Genomic DNA, 7752 nt, shown 5'->3' on the forward strand with positions numbered 1-7752 from the left:
CCATTTCTGAAGTCTTTAAGTTAGTCTAAGACAGTAAGATGCTCATTAGTATCAATAGGAGTTTCTGCCACCACTGGGCCAGGACCATTACAATCTAGGACATACATCTGGATGCCAAACAAGACCTCATATAGTGTTGGACCACCCAAAGATCTTCTAGGCAGATTATTTAATTTTCTGTGGACCCCACAAAGCTGATAGATCCAACTATGACATGAACACAATACTCTAGCTGTTGAGGATTGCTTTAGGTCGCATTTATTTCTATTCACTATCAGATTTCCCTCTGGGTGATATGGGAAGAAAAATGCACAGCTACACTCAGGGTTCTCACTGTATCCCTGTATGCTTTAGCAACAAAGGCAGGACCCTGGTCCAAGGGAATGCAGCTACTGCATATATCCCGATAAAAACTTGCAGATCTTTAATAACTGTGCAACCTTGAGCTGATCACTGTGGCCACATCCAAAGGAATCTGGAACAAGAGTCTACAGCAAGTAGAATATATCTGAATGCACCATTAGACTTTAAGGGACCACAATGATTAAGAGGGGTGCCTGAGGTGAGAGGTGGAACCTTAAATTTGCTGTCAAATGTCACAATTAAGGACATAGGGGCAATAAAAAAAACTTCGACACAAGCACTATTCCATATTTGTTAAACAATGCATTTGGCCAAATGCATTGTTTTTGAAGGTTTGCACCAGGCAAAAGCTGTGCTTAATCCGGCTGTGCCACACACAAATTAAAATATGCAAGGCAGGTGTTCAATCGCAAAATCTAGCACAAATCTACCGCACTGATATTAATGGTTTTGGAATGTGTGACGCATCATTTGGATGTGGCGTGCAAAGCCATAAGTGTGCCAAAAAAATCTGTGTATCGGCAACCCACGTGTAAGAAATGATGCAATTACTGTGGTATAAAAAACCTGAACATCAAAAACCACGTAGGCAAGCTCAACTACGCCATGGAGGTTGTGATCTTGCAGGTAGGAGTAGCAAGGAGACCACCACATAAGCATCAAAGGGGGAGAGAGCGTGTATTTCGGCATTGCATCCCTCTCATCGACTTCAAGGAGGATGAGGTCATCGAATTTTACAGACTAAGGAGTGAGTCTATGTTTGAATAGCTCTGCAAGATTGAGCCCAGTCTGCTGCACCAACTGCCAGACCCACTAACATTCCTCCACAGGTCAGCCTGATGGCCGTGCTACACATGCTTGCATCTGGTTCCTTCCAGGTCACAACGGCTGGATTGGCAGGAATATTATAGGCATTATTTTCTGCCTTCCTACCATTTGTCATGGATGCCATCATCAGGCTCACACCTCCGTGCCTCCTCTTCCCCAACACCCACCAACAACAGCTGGACACCAAGCAAGGCTTCTATGCCTTTGTAGGATTTGGCCATGTTTTAGGTGCCATGGGTTACACACATGTGCAATTGGATTCCACCGCTGAAACATCCCACCTGTAAAGGAACTGGAAGCACACCTACTCTATCAACGTCCAGGACATCTTGGACCATCTGGGGATGTTCACCAATCTGCTGGTCAAATACCCTGGAAGTGTGCATGATGCCTACATCTTCTGGCATGGTATCATCAACGAGCACTTCCAGAATGGCTGGTATGGGAATGGCCTACTTGTTGGTCAGAAAACCTGAAGCACACAACAAACCAACAAAAATGTAGAACTGTATGACATAATAGTTGTCTGTCGATGGACGTAAGGCATATGTATTAGAGGTGTGCCTCATATTTGCACCATGCATTATGGTACATAAGTGATGCAAACTCCTAAGTCAGATATTTGAGGACATGCGAAGCCATTTTGCATAGCCTTGAATGGCACCCAAAATCTGGAGTAGTGCAACATAGAGCAAAATGTTGTGTTGCATTACTGTGTGTAAGGGAGGTGTTCCATGGGCATTGTGTGGGTGTATCCATGCAACTTGGATGCTTGATGACGCATGTCATGTATACCAAACATGGTAAACCCTGAAATGCATCAAATTAAATGCCTTCCCAGGTGATACATTTTCAAGGACAAATGATGTTTGTCATCCAAGTCACTTACGCTTCCTATGTATGCTGCATTATGTGGTACACATAGCTAAAGCAACATGTCTCTAATGTTTGTTTATGTGTAGGAAGGTGCCCCTTCCTGCAATAAATAAATCCTGCATGCAACAAAGTCACACTTGCACCATGGTGCAAGGATGCCTGTGTTTGTGCTAGGCAAACCATTGTGTGATAGTGCAGGGTGAAAGGATAGGACTGTACCGTATGGCATAAATACTGAGCATTCCTACCCTTTCCCAGTGACGTTTTGCAGCACAGCAAGGTGACTTGCTTTGCTGCACTGTGCCACTTTACCAAATATCTGTTCCCTAGTGTCAGGTGCACATAGTGGGAACAACTTACTGCAACATGTAGACAATGATTTCTCATTCTGTGTACCCTCACTAATCCTTCAATGGCAGTAGCAACAGAACATCTGTACGTAGTACATCTCCCACTGTCTGAATGGACTAAAACACATCATCTGCACTGGTTAACAAATGGGGATATAAAATCATGTGGTACTCAAGACAACTTAATATTAGTAAAACGTGCACATGATGGCTAAGTGTGAGATGAGTGTTTCTTCAATGCCATGCGTGGTCTCAGTATCAGTTAAACTTCAAATAAATGAATAGTGTGTGAACAAATCATGTGTTCATAAGTAAGTGTGTCACACATGGCAGAATACTTGTATGTTGACCAAAGTTTCTGGAGCAACCCTGGAAGAAGGAGTTGTAAATTCTATTTGTGTCATGAGATGTAAGCGTAGACCCCATGCATGTGTAAAAGTCAATTTAGTGTGCCAATGTGATACTAATATCACAAAACACACATGTCTCAATCATACTGGCAGTCTAGATACACACATAAGCACATGTATCAAACCATATTGACATATGTAACCAATGTGGTAGATCACCAGTATTGGTTTGTAAGTAGGCCAAATTTCCTGTATTTGAATCCATCAATGTAAATTCACAAACTCAAACACAATGCTGTCAAGCATGTCATATACCAGTAACTAACTTAGAATGAAATGCGACCATGGCAAGGTATCACAATATACTCAGGATCCCAATCTCAACATTCTCTAGCCACATCAGTGACAACAAACTCAAGGCATACAAGTACAAAATCTCCTACAATGTAGAATTATGTAAATACATGTGAAAAACTAAAGTATTGTGCCATGGTCTGTAGTAGAAAACTACTTGTTTCTACTTCAGTGTGTCCTACATAAAAATGACCCACATTGCCAGATCTATGTGTCAGTGTAAGTTAAGCATAACTTACTTGACAACAAGTAATAGCTGAAGGCTAACAAAATGTATAACTATCCATGTAATACATGACATATGCTATGCATGTAGGCAGCAACTTCCATGCCAGAGCAAGTGACCAAATCAAAGGCTGGGTCAATGTCATGTAAGCAAGCAACAACATTCAGATGTTTCAAAGGGACATATGAATGTGTGTGTTTCAAACAGGTTGGCACTGTCCAAACCTACCTAGGTCAGAACATATGACAAAAATCAGATCACTACTTTGTCACTTTGCACATGTAGTGAGAGAACATAATATAGAGATATCCACAACATTTCCAAATACCTATCATAGTAATCTACTGACTGAAATGAATGTCAGCATGTAGAAGTGTCCAAACTATCAGAACATGGTCAACATTTGCATCAACACAGATAACTGGAGGAGACTTGTGTAAAACCATTGTCAACTGTATATATAACACATAAAGTTCAATACTGTAAGAATTATGTATGAGTTAGTCAGTATACATAACATATATGGACAGGTATTTATCTGTAATAATGTGCATAACCATTAACGGTTGTATTTTTTCAACTTTCAGCTGACCAAGAATATGGTTTACAGTGGTGGGTCATGTCCCCATTTGTGCATCTCCAGACAAAGCCAGAAAAACACTTCAACCAGGCACTGATTAGGATTAGAAATGTAGTTGAAGGGAAATTTGATGTTCAGAAGTCCAGGTTTTAATACCTAGACATGTCTGGGGGAAGATTGTTATACCCCCCCACCCCCCAATTGAGTGGAAGATAATTCTTGTGTGTGCAATCCTACACTATATATGTGTGAGATCAAATGTCAGGTGGGACTTGGAGCCAGAGGACACTGACCAAATGGAGGAGAAGGGTGACAGTGGAGGAGACATCCACCACACAATCTCTTTTCGGCAGCATCGCAACAACATTGTGCCCAATTTTGTTTCTTGAAAAAATTACATGATAGACAAATCATCCGCAATTGTCTTAAATGTCCAACATGAGAATAAATGTTTGAAGTCGTTCACTGTGTTGTTATTATGTCACAGTCAATGTAAACATCAAGTCACTCACATCTTCTCAACTACAAGTAGGCCTTAACATGTATCAATCATGTTGTTAGACTCATTGAGAGCATGGGGCCATGACTCTAAATATTTAATCAACCCGTGAAGCAATGCATTGTGATGCAGTGTACTGCATGTAAGGGACAGGCCAGGTTTCTCACATAACCACATCTAAGTAGCATTTTCCTGTCCTCACGCACTTAAGCAAAGCCCTGCTGCACTGCTAACAGTCATGCTGTGTTCTGTAGCATCAAACTGCATTTCATATGGTACACTTGGTGAGTGTTGCAACACAAATTGCCCACATATCCATATCTGAGACAACCCACTCATTGTAATGTGTCTCACCAACGTGGTAGCATGTGGAATGGAACTACTTTGCAGGATCAAATGTTGTTGAACATACCATCATAGATCATGACTGACAGTTGTCATGGACAACGGCTAGGTATGATGTGTAAAATGTTTATTTGTAAAAAAAAGTCATACATGCATGTGTTGGGATCCTCAAAACACTACTCATGTAAGTCAATTCCTGACCAGATTGTCCTATAAGCCACTTCAAGCCACAATTGTCAGAATATACATTTTACATGCATTGCACAGCAATGTGATAAGACACAAAGTCCTGGAATACAACAATATAAGCAGATGACGCTGTAATGTGAGGAAATACCCAGAGAAGTAAGGCAGCGGAGATGTTTTTCAAACATCACAACACCTGAAAGATACAGAGATGGCATACGTGTGAAGTGTATTAAAGATATGGGTTACGATGCACTCTGTAGAAATAATTAAATGCTTGTGGACAAAAGTAAACTAAGAGAATGTGCTGATCTAGAACAAAACCTTCCTGTGTTTGTGTAATATTTCAGACAATCTAGAGAACCGAAGGTTGACTAAAGCCAGAACACACAAACAGAAAGAAGCAAGAGGGCTAAAATTGGAACACAGTTTTCAAAATTCTTTACTTGTATACAAAAAGAAGTTAAAGTAAGAAGATAAAGAGATGCTTACATGCACAGTTTGTGAATTTGGTAATACATTCTTAATGTAACAGTTCTTGTGATTGAAGTGACAAACAAATGCTGAACCACATTCAAAGCACAATCATTACATAACAAAAAGAAGATGAATGCTTCCAACGTGCTTTTGCTTTATAACCCAATGCATTTCTGGTGTATTAACACTTTATAAGGGGTTGCTGTAAATAAACAAAACAACATCAACATCATTTACTGTGGATACATTTCTGTTATTGCTCAAGAATAATGTTCAATGTGCAGGAGGTACATAAAACAGTCCGAAGAAAAATTGCCCGCTATACGAACATGTAACAGGATAGAGTATCTTGAAGGGACAATGAAACATCCACCTGTGCATTAAACCTGTATGCTGAACAGAATATATCAACAGAGAGGGCTGCATTTGTGGTCATTTATGAAACAATGGATGACTCTCTGCATTCACAAGGAAGGTAACTCCACTACCCAGCATATAGTTCCTGAAAAAAAACTGCGTATCTCCAAGGGAATGCCAAACATTTGTGTGAAGTGAACAACAATAGCGGTGAATGAAACTTCTGTTGAAGACTCAGTGATGCATACAAGGTAATGACACCCATGTAAAACACTAGTGCTCCCACTGACACTGTATTTTGCTGAACAGAGGAAAATATGCCTTAAGCACACCTGAAAGTGAGTTAAACCCATTTTACCCAGAAAGTGTAGTGGAACTTCAATATCCATCATGTATTATAGCTGTCACGGTGAGAGTGGTGTACTTATGCTGCTCACTCTACAATATGTTGATGAGTATTACTAAATCTCAGTGAATTTTCACATGTGGATATATGCGATGAGAATCTTTCTAATAAAACAATGCTGTAGAATAAGTGCTGGTGCCCGGATGAAAGCTAGTGCCCCAAACACAGCCATGTGCTGGTAAGCTCACGAAACATACCTTTAGACGGCTATTTATAACACGTTCCCACATCAATCAACAATGTTTCCTCAAGCACAGCACTGTCACCTTTGCGGATCTCTGGGACTGGGGAACATGTGTCCGTCGAAAGCCATGTCTTGAGTTGTTACCTGAAGACTGTCAGGGAGGGGGCTGTCCTGGGGTGTAGAGGAAGGCTGTTCCGGAATTTGGCGGCAACGTAGGCGAAAGAGCGGCCACTGCTGCAGGAGCAGTGGGTGCGAGAGATATGTGCGAGGTTGAGGGAGGAGTGGAGGCATATTGCAGGAGTGTGGATTTTTAATGTGTGGTTGATGTATCTCGGTCCTTGAAGCCTAGCATGAGGATCTTGAACTGGCACCTCTTCTGGACAGGGAGCCAATGAAGGGCTCTGAATTGAGTGAGATGCTAGTGCGTCTGAGGAGGTCCAGGATTAGTCTGGCCACTGCATTCTGTATATACTGCAGTCTCTTCAAGGGCTGGGCAGGGAGACCAGCATAGAGGGCATTGCCATAGTCGAGGCGGCTGGTGATCAGGGCATGAGTGGCTGGTTTTTTTCGCAGAGGGGGATCCTTTTGAAGGTTCTGCGGAACATCCGGAGTATGTGGAAGCAGGAGGAGGCCATTGTGTTAACCTGGCGTCTCATCAAGAGTTGGCTGTCAATGATGATGCCAAGATTATGGGCATGGTCTGATGGGGTGGAAGGGGGTCCTAGTTGTGCAGGCCACCAGCTGCGGTCCCATAATTTGGAGTTTTTTCTGAAGAACAGGACTTCTGTCTTGTCGCTGTTGAACTTGAGGCAGCTGTCCCTCATCCACCTGGCTATGTCCTTCATGGCATTGGTGAAGTTGGTTTTAGCACTGTGGGGGTACTTGGTGAGGGAGAAAACCAGCTGGGTATCATCTGCGTAGGAGAGTACAGTAATGCTGTGGGATCTAATGAGGTTGGTAAGGGGGGTCATGTAGATGTTGAAGAGGGTGGGGCGGAGAGTGGATCTTTAGGGTACGCCACAGGTGATGGTTTTGGGTGCAGAGGTGAAAGGTGAGAGCCGGATGCTTTGAGTGCAGCCTGAAAGAAAGGAGGCAATCTTTTTGAGGGTGTTGTGATGAATGCCAAAGTTGTGGAGTCTCTTGAGGAGAGTTTGGTGGGAGACCGTGTTGAAATCCGCAGAAAGGTCTAGTAGGATCAGTGCTGCAGTTTCCTCCTGTTCGAGGAGGGTTCTGATGTCATCCACGGCTGCGACCAGTGCAATTTTCGTGCTGTGGTTGGCTCAAAATCCTGATTTTGAGTAGTGCAGTATTTGGTTTTTCTCAAGGTGTTTCATGAGCTGTTGATTGATGACTTTTTCGATTACTTTGGCA

Source organism: Pleurodeles waltl, chromosome 10 (genome assembly GCF_031143425.1).
Source record: "Pleurodeles waltl isolate 20211129_DDA chromosome 10, aPleWal1.hap1.20221129, whole genome shotgun sequence".
NCBI classification, from domain to species: domain Eukaryota; kingdom Metazoa; phylum Chordata; class Amphibia; order Caudata; family Salamandridae; genus Pleurodeles; species Pleurodeles waltl.